This window comes from Neomonachus schauinslandi, chromosome 11, assembly GCF_002201575.2.
Source record: "Neomonachus schauinslandi chromosome 11, ASM220157v2, whole genome shotgun sequence".
Classification (NCBI taxonomy): Eukaryota; Metazoa; Chordata; class Mammalia; order Carnivora; family Phocidae; genus Neomonachus; species Neomonachus schauinslandi.
In genome coordinates this window covers 101850417-101865065 of record NC_058413.1, presented here as the reverse complement: position 1 = coordinate 101865065, position 14649 = coordinate 101850417, and the positions used below count along the sequence as shown (strand labels likewise).

The 14649-nt window shown below is 37.0% G+C and overlaps 1 pseudogene; it reads left to right on the top strand.

Moving 5' to 3' along the window:
• LOC110586408 overlaps positions 1–7102 on the top strand; it is a 32563-nt pseudogene extending 25461 nt beyond the window's left edge.
• The last annotated feature ends 7547 nt before the right edge of the window (positions 7103–14649 follow it).

Here is a 14649-nt window from a genome sequence, read left to right as displayed (position 1 = left end):
TTCAAACTTTTGTTCTCATTACCTATGCTACATGAAAAAAGCTCATTTTGACCACAATCCAAGCTTCCATTTTTAGGTGGGAATACAGTTTCAGTTCTTGGCTTCTTGCAGGGAGACAGACTCCAATCCTTTGCCATCTTTTAGGCACACTTGGTTCCTATTCTATAGTGTTAAAATAGCCCCATTTCTAATTTCTGGTCCTGTTGCCTTGAGGACCCAGTCATGCCATGTCTCTAGCCTACTGTAGTTTCTACTCCATTTTCATAGAGAATTTTAATCTTTAAAATTTTAGTTTTTAATTTTCTTTGAAATGCATATGTATACATTCCACCCCAGACCCCCAAAATGTAGTTTATGAAGGAGGTCTCAAGATACTGGCTCTACTCTCTTGATCACAAGCCTTCCCTGTGACTTTCTGACATGAAGTTCCATACTTGTTGCAGTGAATTGTAATTTTCCTTCCATCTTTGTCTTAATTGAAAGTACTTTTGCTATAGTTTCCTAATTTCCAAATCCAATAGACCCTCTTTAATTCTTAGTAACTTGCATGTTGCATTTGACACTTCAGGTTGTGTCCTCCTTGAAACAATCATTTTGGCCTTTGTGTGCCATGTTTCTCATTCCCCCCTTATACATCTTTGACCAGTCCCCCCTATGACTCATTTGCAGCCCCCCCTTTCTCCATCTGCTGCTGGAATATTCGTGCTCCTTAGGGTTTCAACCCCAGCCCTCTGCATCTTACTGTATACTCTTGCCCTGGTTGATCTCCTTCATGCTTGCTATTTCAGATATTAACCATATGCTGATGAGGATGAAATATCTATCTCTAGTTCAGACTTCTCCAGATTTCAAATCTAAGACCAACTCTGCTGGCTGCCTTTACCATAGTCCTCTCAAATTCAAGAGGTCTTGGGATAAACCTGTCCTCCTCCTTCCTAACATTGTTCCTTTTCTTTGTTTCAGTTGATGACACCAACATTTACCTGTTTACCCAAGCTAGAAGCCAGTGAGTCATCCTTGAACCCTTTCTTCTTGTTGTTATTCTAGTTATGTCTTTAGGTTGCCCAAGGAATGGGTTCTAATGGCAGTGAGACAGGCCTTATAAGAAGTGTAGCTGGACCCAAGGCAGCTCTAGAAACCTCAGGACCTGCAGTTTGTAGAACTTCCTGGTCATTATTGTAACCCCAACATTTCTGCTGTATTCACCTCTGACAGTTAACTTCCGTATTCTTTTCTTTCATTCTGTATATTTTCATAATAGATTATCTTCAAAACTTTAGCTTGCTATGATCTCTTGTGGTTTCAGCCTGACTTTCTCCTTCATATAGCTTCAACTTAATCTCATTTTGGGCCTCTGGTCCTATTGCATCCTGCTTTTCTTTATATTCAGTATTTCTGATTCATGGGATCAGGAATCAGACTGGCTTGGCTCATCTCACTAGGTCCCATTTTGGGGTACTTAGCCTATTGAAAGCCTTCCCGTGTGACAGGCACTCATCCTACTCTAAGCACCTGCACAGGAGGAGCAAGTTAATGGGATATGAAGTATGACCACTTTTCCCCAAATGATATGAATTGGACAGTTACCTTCATAAGGGAAGCTGGCATAAAGCTACTGTGATTTGACATAGTTAGTATATTACCTATTTAATATATTGAGTCCTATCAAATTTATCTCATAAATAGTTTTTAAACCTCTATTCTCTTCTCCAATCTTAATCTTAGTGTCTTGGTTCAAGTCCTCATCTTCTTTCACCTGCCCTGTGGCAACAGCCAGTCTTTCTTCTCCCCACCCCCTTTTCCTCATTGCTTATCATATTGGTTTTAAGTGATGAACAATGACATCTGTTACTTATCACTAGGAAAAGATTTTGAACACTTCTGCACATTGAACCTTGGCCTTGGAGTCACCAAGGAAAACTCAGCATAGGTATTGGAACTGGATGGAACAATGCTCTGCTTACAAAGAGAAGAGACAGGGCAAGGTCATCTTCAGTATTGGGCATCAGTCCCCAGTAGCCAACAGGTTCCTCTCAGCAGCCAACACAGGGCAGGTGGCCTGCATGTGCCCATCTTGTGCTACAGCAGGACCCTGACCCCTCCCCACAGGGGACAAATATGGCAGTGGGATTGACAAAGTGCTATATGACACACATGCTTCAGAAAAAGGAGCATATATTGGGTCTGAAACAGGGAGAGATAATCCCACACAAGGCACTAAGTTCAGCACAAACTGTAGGGCTCTTTATCTTGGTAAGGAAGCGTTCCAGGCCCAGGGCCCATTCTTACATGGCTGATGGGGGTCAAAAGTGGAGGACTGCCTTTCCCAACTTTAAGTATACTTAAAATCTCTCCGTATTTATTGAATACAATTTGTTACTTGTTCTAAACTAAAATATTAGATGAATTTGAGTTTTTGTTTCTTAAAAGGAACCCAGAGAGGCTAAGCAAATTAAGTTGTTTTTTACTTTCACATGATTAATTTTTCCTCCCTGAGGGTCAGTGCTTCATCAGCCATGTCTGGGATGATTGCAGAAGCCTCCTAATTGTCTGCTGGGCCTCAGCCTCATCTCAACTCCAATCTGTCTTCCAGATTTATTTTTCTAAAACGTATATCTGATCATGTCCCTCTTCAATTTAAAAACCTAAGGCCCATTTTCTGCCACTTCCTCCCTGCCCACATCAAACACTCCTCCCTATACTTTCCTTTAGAGTTTCCCTATTCACATTCCCCACACTGAACTCAATCCTGCAGGATAATATTCCTGCTCTGCTCTCGGAGAACACTGCATAATTTAAATTTTGGTGCCAACCTCTATGTGTCCATTTGATGCAACCTAATTCTTTGAAAAGTGAAAAATTCAGTTATTTAAATTAGTGGTTTTCTTGCTGCCACCAAGATATTTATTTAGCTGTCAGAATGCTGAGCCCAAGCTCTGAGCCATTGTGGCACATTACCTGTCAGGAAGGATTGTGTTCTATTCATTTTTACTGGTCCCTTCCATCGTGCCTCTCTACCCCAATAGGTACCTAGTCCTGTGCTGTGCCTGCTGGTGGTCCGTAAATAGCTGTGGGCACAATGGCAATGCATTCTTTTCTCCAGAGTCTTTGGTTACCAGCTATCTGGGCAGAGGAGTTAACAGAAGTAGCCAAAATAAAAATACTTAGTGTAAATTTATTTAAGTCCACATTTACTTACAAATTTTATCTAAAGAATTAATCTGAGGGTGAGGGTAGTCAGGGTGGAGCTTAAAGCACACAGTTGGGATTGGCACCACCTGGTGGGTGGTAGCGGTGGTACATGAGGTGATGTATGGGGTCAGTGACTTGAGTCCAGTGACTTTTCAGGATCAGGCCATTCCTTTCTGGCAGGCCATTTAGGTTTTTATACTTGAGGTACAATAAATTGTGTATGTTTCAAATACACAATTTGGTAAGTTTGACATGTGTGTATTTGTGAAAACATCTCCACAGTCAAGATAATCAACATAATCTTCACCTCCCAAAGTTTCATTGAGCCCCTTTGGAATACCTACCACCTATCCTCCTTTCCTCCCTGTTCTCTCTAGGCAACCAATGATCTGCTTTTTGTCACTATAGATTAGTCTGCATTTTCTAGAATTTTCTATAAACAGAATGCTATAATATGTAGTTTTTTTTTGGGGGGAGGGGTCTGGCTTCTTTGACTCAGTATAATTGAGATTCATCCACATTGTTGCATGTGTCAGTAGTACATTTTGATGAATCTGTTGCATGCTGTACGATGGTGAATCATTGACTTATTGGTGGACATTTAGATTGTTTGCATTTGGGGCCATTATAAGGAAAGCTGCTGTGAGTATGTGTAACTTTCTGTGCTTTCATTTTCATTTCTCTTGGGTAAAATCTAGGCATGACATGGCTGGTATATGAAATGGTTACAGATGATAGGTGTTCGCTTAACTTCTTACATTCCCATCAGCACTGAGTGCAAGTTGTTCCACATCCCCCCAACACTTGCTATAATAGTCTTTTTGATAGCCATTCTAGTAGGTATGTAGTAAGCTATTTAGATTTTGAACTTAAATCAGTTACACAAATAATGAATCATGGAACACTACATCAAGAACTAATGATGTACTGTATGGTAACTAATATAACATATTAAAATAAAAAAATATATAAAAAAATCAGTTTCCTGGGTTCCATTCTAGGTCTACTAAATCCTGGGGAGGGGCCTTGGGGTGTTGTGCTTTTAGAAAGAGAATGGATAACCAGGTTTGGGAGCCACCACACTATATGGCATTGACTGCAGCTTTGAAGGGGGCTCAGGTAGGACTTCGACAGAAGTGGTGTGGGAAGGCAGGGGATGGAGACAACTTTTCTTCAGGATGAAATATGTTTAATTAGTTAAGCTCATGTTGGATCAGTCCTCATCCACCAGAGCCAAACCTGTCGGCTTGGAAGAGCCTGTAATTAGAAGAGAAAAACCTTGCTTTCCCTCCTCTGGATGATTCACATTGGAGAGAGTGATGGAGTGATTGGAGAGAGTGACGCCCTGCTGGGTGGTGCAGTGTAGCTTAGTGGGACCAGCATCAAAGTCTGAAAAAGAGTCAAGATGCTGCTGCAACTATTGGTGGGAATGTAAACTGGTGCAGCCACTATGGAAAATAGTGTGAATTTCCTCAAAAAAGTTAAAAATAGAACCACTATGTAATCTAGCAATTCCACTTGTAGATACTCATTTGAAGGAAATGAAATCACTGTCTTAAAGCTATCTGCCCCCCCCATGTTCATTACAGCATTATTTATAATACTTAAAATCTAGAAACACAAGTGTCCATTGTCAGATGATTAAAGAAGCTATAGTGTATGCATATACAATGGAATATTGTTCAGCCATAAAAAGGAAATTCTTCCATTTGTAACAACTTGGATAGACATTATGCTAAGTAAAATAAGAGTAAGACAAATACAGGATGATCTATTAGTGGAATAAAAAAACCCCCATAACTGTGAACTCATAGTGGTACAGAGAACAGATTAGTGGTTGCCGGAGGTATGTTGAGAGGGTGAAATGTGTGAAGGTGATCATAAGGGACAAACTTCCAGTTATAAGAGAAATAAGTCCTAGAGATGTACAGTATGGTGACTATAGATAATACTGTATTATATATTTGAAAGTTGCTAAGAGAGTAGATCTTAAAAGTTCTTTTCACAAGAAAAAATTACAACCATGTGTGGTGATAATCACAAGTTTAGTTAACATCTTTTCATAATATATACATATATCAAATCCTCATGTTGTACACTTAGCACTAACACAATGTTACATGTCAATAATACCTCAATGAAAAATAAAGATGGTGTTGCAAGTCTGTGACTAGGAGGTGAGCCAGAGCCAAATCCCTCTCCACCTTCCCTAGCCAGCAGTAGGTAAAAATAGAAAAGAGAAAATGTAAAAGACCTGCCAAATGCAAAAACAAGATCCAACCTCTGGCTACAAATGGTACAGAAACACATATAAAACACAAGGCCAGTGGGAGGATGGGGTGGCTGGGTGGTGGACGTTGAGGAGAATATGTGTTGTGGTGAGCTCTGTGTGTTGTTTAAGACTGATGAATCACAGACCCGTACCCCGAAACAAATAATACATTATATGTTAATTAAAAAAAAAAAAAAGCCACTGCTGTAGGCCTGCTAAGCTCCAGGACCAGAAGCAGGTTCAGGCAGCAAGGAATTCATTATCTTGGGTAGAGAGATGAACAGTGCTCCCAAACAAGAAAGGGGCCTAGGGTTTCACCTGAAATCAAGAGTTAGGGTAGGGTTTCCCTGTCTGGGAAGGGAGACAAAAGGAGATGTTTAGGCTGGCTCATTGGAATTAGAGCTATTACATAGCACCTGCTACGTGTCATGCATTGTTCTGAACTTGGTTGGATTAATGTATTCTCACAATCCTCCCAATTATTATCTGCACTTTAGAGACAAGGCAAAGGAAGATGTTTCTTGCCTTAATCTACACAGCTAATAGTTCAGAGTTAACACCTAGGGAGCATGCCTCTCTGGAACATGCTCAACCATAACCCCAGGTCCTCTCAGGGTGTTACAGACCAAGGGAAGTTGAAGGAGGCAGATAGTCTTGCAACCAGCCTGGGCAGAGCCACATACTATGATGGGACCTGTGACCCCAATATCACTCTAGGGCAGACTGATGGAAGATAATTTCTATTCTAGGGGTCTCAGGCTGCCTGGAGGCCAACAGAAACCTTTCTGGAGTGGGAGGGAGGGAGAAAGCAAGAACAAGAGTGAAAAATCAAGTGAGAAAGAGAAAAAGAAAAAGCTTTCTTATAAAACACATGAGGAAGACTAATACAGAGACCTAGCCAAAAACAAAAATGGTGTATGAGTTCATGTAAGATGAAATGAGAATAGTAGAGCAATGTGAAAATGATTTTAGAATATTTCTGATCAAAGCCTGGAGATAAATTATACTGCAGACTCTCAATCAATACACAGCTGTTAGCACATGTGGTCCATCTGATGAAAGTTGGACAGAATAACTTCAGGCCACCACCCAAGGTAGAATCCAGTGTCTTAAGAATAGAACCTGAGAGGGCTCCTGGTTGGCTCAGTCGTTAAGCATCTGCCTTCGGCTCGGATCATGATCCCAGGGTCCTGGGATGGAGCCCTGCATCCGGGTCCCTGCTCCGCGGGAGGCCTGCTTCTCCCTCTCCCATTCCCCCTGCTTGTGTTCCTGCTCTCACTATTCCTCTCTCTGTCAAATAAATAAAAATCTTAAAAAAAAGATAGAACCTAAGAATCCACCATCACTTATCAATTTTCAGGAATGGGATGGCCTAGTAAGGATCACCTTTGTTAAGAAAAACAAGACGCTCCCTGCTGCATTTAAGTCAAGCGCAGTGCAACAGCTATTGGAAAATTACAGAATTCACTGTTTGGTCCATAATATAATAGCGGAAGATTTCAGCATAGCAGATAAAATACAGCAAATCCTAACCAGCACAGGTTTTAGTGACAGGCGGACCCGACCTGCTCCATGGACATAGATGACTTCATCAGATTGCTACATGGATTCAATGCAGAAGTTATGCATTTTTTTTAGGTATCTGGAAAACAGAATTTTCTAAACTCAAGAAAAAGAAACTGGAATTACATATTTTTAGTAATTTGAGAAGATGAACTATGCCTTTCCTTCACTGGAACACTATGTGCTTGACTATTTTTGACTTAATACTACTGTCACCATTTATTACTCTGAATTTTTATGGTAGTAAGTCAGTCAATTCTAATTACCCAAGTTTTTTTGGTTGTGGTGTGTTTTTAATATCTAACGTAGGGCAGGGTCCAGTCTATGCACGATAATCTTTAAGAGCTGCAGGCACGCACAACTTTACACTTAAACTTATCATTTCTAACAATTTATTGCATAAAGATGTTACTGTTCTGTTTTCTATGTTATATATTACTATGAGGACTTCTGTAGGCCTTTGCCCTTCAAATAGTAAAAAAGTTAAAATATGTTTAACAGTCACATACTTCCCATACTATTTCTTTTTATTCATGTGCACAATAAAACAACTGTTTCTTAAAAAGAATATTTGATTTTTAAAGAAAGGATATAACCATTAAAAATATATCTTGAAATGAAAGGCAGAAATTAAAAACAGCTTTGAACAAGGCTCAATCAGGTAGAAGTCCTTTAAATTGAAAAAATTTTCATTAAAATAACATAGTGGTAAACTCCTGCCTGAATCCATTGAGGGAATTAGTGATTTGGAAGGTCATATTGAGGGATTCAACTAGAATATACATTTTAGGCAACACTGAGACCAGTGGCCCAGGGAGATGTTTAATAGGGGATAGAAACTCTATCAAATCTTAGCTTTCATCCAGCATTGAGTAGAAGATTCCAAAGTTGCTTCTGAGCCAGAAACACTTCTGTGCAACTTGATGTGGGAAGAATACTGAATGTGACCTGACAGGACCAGGAGTTGTGGACTGGCTTTGTCATTGCCCTGACCTCTCTAAACTTTAGTTTTCTAATCTGTAGAATGGCTGTAATGGTCTTTCTGGTAGCAGAGGGCTTAAATGAGAAAATTTAGTGGAAACACTTTGCAGCTATATATATGCACGTGTGTGTGTACATATGTATATATATGTGTTTTAAAAACTATATTTAAAATATATAAAAATATTTTTAACAAAAAAACTTTTCCAGCAAAGGAGAGCAGAAGATTCTCTGTCATTATCAGTTTTTATTCCAAGCTCTCCAGTCTTTAGCTTCTGAATAATTTTTCATTGACCAGGTGTGCTGTGTTAACTACCCAAATGCAGTTTTACACTGGTAAAGCTAGTGTGTGGGCTGATTCAGCCTTTTCTTGGTAGACAGTAGTCTTTTTTTTTCCTTCTGTTTATTATGTATTTACCTTCTACTCTAATTATAAAAGTTGTACATATTCACAACAGAATAAAGAAATTTTGTATACAGAAATCATCAAGTGGGTCAGGATTTCGCTGCATTTCCTCTAGTTTCTGTTCTGTTGTCTTAGCTTGGATTGCTTTTATAAAATATCACCACCTGGGTGGCTCAAGCAACAAATTTTTTTACAGATTTGGAGGCTGGGAAGTCCAACATCAAGGTGCTAGTAGGATTGGGGTCTGAGGAGAGCTCTCCCCTTGGGTTGCAGACAGCCACCTTCTCTCTCTTGTCTTTAGATAATCTTTCCTTGGTGCCTAACTATGTGTGTGCAGGGATGGGGAAAAAGAGAACAAGAGTAAGCTTTCTGGTGGCTTATTGGACACTGATCCTATTGGATCAGGGTGCCCCTATTATGACCTCATATAACCTTAATTACTTCCTTTGAGGCCCTGTCTCCAAATACAGCCACACTGGGATACATAATGAATTTTGCAGGATACAGATATTCAGTCTGTATCCTATGTCATACACATATGTATATATACTTGACATTATTTGTAGTTATGGTATGTAATATGTAAAATTTGATACCATTTTAACCATTAATATTTTTTCATGCCATTAAGATTTTTAGGACAACTTCCTATCAGCTGCCTAATAGAAATACTATAATATTTTTAACCATACCTTTGTTGTTAAGCTTTGATTTAATTAAAATATTGAATTAATATAAATAACTTTGTACATGTACCTTATTTTGATATTTTCTTTGAGGTATTTATTTTATTATTTTTTATTATTATGTTACTCACCATACATCACATCGTTTGTTTTTGATGTAGTGTTCCATGATGCATTGTTTGCGTATAACACCCAGTGCTCCATGCAGAACGTGCCCTCTTTAATACCCATCACCAGGCTAACCCATCCTCCCACATCCCTTCCCTCTAGAACCCTGTTTGTTTTTGAGAGTTCCATGGTCTCTCATGGTTCATCTCCCCCTCCGATTTCCCACCCTTCATTCTTCCCCTCCTGCTATCTTCCTCTTTTTTTTTTCTAACATATAATGTATTATTTGTTTCAGAGGTAGAGATGTGTGACTCAACAGTCCTGCACAATTCACAGCGCTCACCATAGCATATACCCTCCCCAATGTCTATCACCCAGCCACCCCATCCCTCCCACCCCCCACCACTTCAACAACCCTCAGTTTGTTTCCTGAGATTAAGAATTCCTCATATCAGTGAGGTCATATGATTCATGTCTTTCTCTGATTGACTTATTTCGCTCAGCATAATACCCTCCAGTTCTATCCACGTCGTTGCAAATGGCAAGATCTCATTCCTTTTGATGGCTGCATAATATTCCATTGTATATATACCACATCTTCTTTATCCATTCATCTGTCGATGGACATCTTGGCTCTTTCCACAGTTTGGCTATTGTGGACTGAGGTATTTAATTAGTGAAGTGTTTTTAAAGTGTTTTTCTTTTCCCTAAACATTTTGTTCTTAATTCCTAGTCTTATTATGTTGTCAGAGAATGTTGCTTACATGATATATGCATTTAGGGACTTATTGAAGTTTTCTCTGTAGCTCACTATCAATTTTTATAAATGTTTCATGGGCAGATGAAAAGGTGTATTTGGTGATTGTAGGGTATGTTGTTTGATGTATTTCTATTCCATCCTATTAATTTTATTCATTCTCTGTCTTCACTTATTTTTCCTCTTAATCTATCAGAGATTTGGCATTTAAGTCTCCATGATTATGTGTTTATCAGTTTTCCTTTGTTTCCAATAATTTGTGCTTTTTATAGTTTGATGCCAAATTATCTGACGTATGAAAATTTAGGACTATTTTCATAGTGGACTGTAACTTTTATAAATGACATTTTATGTTTTGTTGAATTCTTTTTGCTTGGAATAAAACCTTTTCAGAATTTAACTTTGCCATTTCTGTGCTGCATTGTTTTGCACTGGACTGAAAAATCTTTATTCTTTATTTTACACCATTTAAAAAAAAACTATTTTGCTTTATGTCTATTTCTTATAGGAAGCATATAGTAAGATTTGAATTTGTAGCACAATTGGAGAATATTTTTATTTTAATGGGGTAAACTCCTTATATTTATTTTATGATTTATTTGTTTTTATATTTCATACCTGTTTTGTGCTTCCTATTTTTATGCTTTTTCTTTTCTAAGCTATATGGAATATGTTTTATATCCTTTTCTATTCTTCAGTGATTTGGAAAATAGGTCCTATTTTAAATTATGTTACTGATTACCTTTGAGTATTAGAAATATTTAAATATGTACTTAAAAAGTTTGTGCTATTAAAGAAAATGCATTAAGTACATTTAGTATTGAATACAGATGGTCCCTGGCTTATGATGATTTGACTTAAAATTTGTTTGACTTTATGATGATGTGAAAATGATATACATTCAGTAGAAACCTTACTTTGAATTTTGAATTTTGATTTTTACCTAGGCTAGCAGTATGTGGCATGGTCCTCTCTCATGACGCTGGGCAGTGGCAGTGAGCTGAAGCTCCTAGTCAATGTGATCACAAGGGTAAATAACCAATACAATGACAACCATTCTGTACCATTCTATTTGTCACTTTCAGTATTCAGTAAGTTTTATGACATACCCAACACTTTGTTGTAAAATAGGCTCTTGTTAGGTGACTTTGCTTAACTGTAGGGTAAGTAAGTGTTGTGAGCACATTTAAGGTAGGCTAGGCTAAGCTATGATGGTCAGTGGGTTAGGTGTGTTAAATGCATTTTCAACTTCTGATGGGCTTTTTAGGATGTAACCTCATCATAAGTCAGGGAAGACTTGTAGTTTTTAAGCAAATAACCATAGAACCACTGTCTTTTACTTTCAGCCTTTCTTTATCCTTACGGTTTTGATGTGCTTCTTGCAAGAGTGATATTTTTTATTTAGGTTTTTATTTTTAACCCAGCATTTTTAACCCTTTTTTTATTTGGAGCATTCAGTCCATTTAAATTTAATGTAATTACTACTATGTTTTCATTTAAATCTACCACCTTATATTTTGTAGTTTCCATTTATTCAGTGTGTTCTATGTTTCTTGTCCTCTCTTCCCTTTTGTTTGGTTTTATGGAATATTAAAATTTAAAACATGTTTTTTTTTTCAGCCAGTTTGGAAGTGCTGACTGGGTTTTTTTTCCTTTGGTGTTTACCTGAGATACTATTATACATGTACTTAATTTATTAAAGTCTGAAGTTAATTGACATCCTTCATCTTCTGATAATGTAAGAACCTTAGACTATTGTGTTTTTATCACCTTTCTGGCTTATGTGTTACTGTTGGCATATATCTTAATTCTTTATTTTTTTTTAATTCCTTGAGGCAATTAAAATTACTGTTTTATGCAGTCCGTATTTAGATTTACCCACATATTCACTATGCTCTGAGTTCATTTCTTCTTAAATCTCAGTCCTTCTATCTGGAATAACCTTCTTCCTACCTGAAGTACATCCTTTAGAATTCTCTTTGGTTAAAATCTGTTCATAGTGAATTCTCAGTTATTGTTGGTCTGAAATTGTCTTTATTGCACTCTAATTTTTGAAAGTTTTTTTTTTGGGGGGGTCCAGGAATAGAATTCTAGATGGGCACTTGCTTCCTTTCAGTACATTGAGATGACATTGACTTTTGGGTGCCATTGTTGCTGTTGAGAAATTGGTTATCAGGGTAACTCTTACTCTTTAGGTAGAAAAGTAATCTGCCTTTTAGGAATAAAAATTTTTTTTTTCCTCTGATGTTCTTCAATTTATGTATGTTGGAATTGGACATGGATTTCTTTTTATTCACACTTTTTAGGATTTGTTTGGCTTTTAAATCTGTGTATTGTTGTCTTTCATTAATTCTGGAAAATTGTTAGCCATTATCATTTAAAATACTACCATTCCCCTATTCTCTCTCCCTTTTCCTGTTGAAACTTTGATTTATATTCTAAATTATTTCTTCTGCCCTGTCTTGTTCACTAATTCTCTATTTAGTTATGTCAGTGGTTATAGCCATCCATTGTTTTTATTCCAAGAAGTTTCTAGACATTCTATTTATTTAAAAAAAAAATGCCATTACTTTTTATAGCTTCCTTGCAGATATTTATTGCAGATATTTTAAAACTGGTATTTTATTTCTTTAAACACAATAAGGCTAATTATATTATAATCTAGCCTGATAATAACTCCATTCTCTGAAGTCTTTGTGCATCTGTTTCTGTTCTTTCTTATTTCTGCTGGTTCTCACTCCTTTTACTTAATATGTTTCATTATTTTTGACTGGATGAATGTCCTTGTCCTCACAGAAATTATTTTTAGAGATTGTTTGAGGCATAGTATGAAGGTGTATTGCTTAGAGAAGATTTATTTTTATTTCTGCTGCATGCATAGGGGAACCACCAGTTTAGAACCACATTAAATTCATGCTGTGAGTTTTTTTTCCTCCCAACCAGGTTATGTGAATTTCATTTACAAATATTTTCAAGATCTGTTTGTTTGCAACTTCTCAGATAAGTTTTTTAAAAAATGTAGTTGACACACAATTTATGTTAGTTTCAAATGTACAGCATAGTGATTCCACGACTCTATATGTTATGCTGTGCTCACCACAAGTGTGCTACCATCTGTCACCATACAATGCAATTATAATACCATTGACTATATTCCCTTTGGTGTACATTTCATCCCTGTGATTTACTAATTCCAAGGCTGGAAGCTGTATCTCCCATTTCCTTCACCCACTCACCCATTTTGTATCCCACTCCCAACCATCAGTTTGTTCTTATATTATGATCTGTTTCTGCTTTTTGTTTTGTTTAGTGAAACCATGAGGTATTTGTCAGATTTATTTCACTTAATATCCTCTAGGTCTATCCATATTGTTACAAATCGTAAGATCTCACTTTTTTTTATGCCTGAGTAATACCTCAATGTATATGCATACTGCATCTTCTTTATCCATTTATCTGTTGATGGACACTTGGGTTGCTTCCATATCTTGGTTATTGTAAATACTGCAATAAACATGGGGGTGCATATATCTTTTTGAACTAGAGTTTTTGTTTTTTCTTTGGGTAAATTCCAAGTAGTAAAATTACTGAATCATATGGTATTTCTATTTTTAATTTTTTTGAGGTATTTCCATACTGTTTTCCACAGTGGCTGTACCAATTTACATTCCTAGCAACAGTGCATGAAGGTTCTTTTTTCCTCCACATCCTTGCCAACATTTGTTTCTTCTTGTGTTTTTGATTCTGGCCATTCTGACAGGGGTGAGGTGATATCTCATTGTGGTTTTGACTTGCATTTCCCTGATGATGAATGATATAGAGCATCTTTTCATGTGTCTATTGGTTGTCTGTATATATTTGGAAAAATGTCTATTCAGGTCCTCTGTTAATTTTTTAATTGGATTTTTTTTGGTGTTGAGTTTTATAAGTTTTTTTATATATTTTGGATATTAATCCTTTATTGGTTATATCATTTGCACATATCTTTTCCCATTCAGTAAGTTGCCTTTTTGTTTTTCTGATGGTTTCCTTTGCTGTGCAAAAGCTTTTTTAGTCCCAATAGTTTGTTTTTGTTTCTTTTGCCTAAGGGGACTTGTCTAGAAAAATGTTGCTAAGGTTGATGTCAAAGAGATTATTGTCTGTTTTCTTTTAGCAATTTTATGGCTTCAGGTCTTACATTTAGGTTTTAGTCCATTTTGAGTTTGAGTATAATGTTAGAAAGTGGTCCAGTTTCATTCTTTTGGATGTTGTTGTCCAGTTTGCCAGCACCATTTATCGAGGAGACTGTTTCTTCCTTATTGTATGTTCTTGCCTCCTTTGTTGTATGTTAATTGACCATGTAAGTGGGTTTATTTCTGGGCTCTCTATTCTGTACTGTTGATCTGTGTGTCTGTTTTTGTGCCAGTATCATAGTATTTTGATTGCTACAGCTTTGTTGTATACCTTGAAATCTGGGGTTGTTGTAACTTCCTCAGCTTTGTTCCTAGATTGCTTTGACTATTTGGAGTCTTTTGTGGTTCCATATAAATTTTAATATTTGTTGTAGTTCTGTGAAAAAAGCTGTTGGTATTTTGATAGGTATTGCATTGAATCTGTAGATTTCCTTGGGTAATTTGGACATTTTAACAGTATTCTATAAGCATGGAATATCTTTCCATTTGTGTCATCCTCAATTTCTTTCATC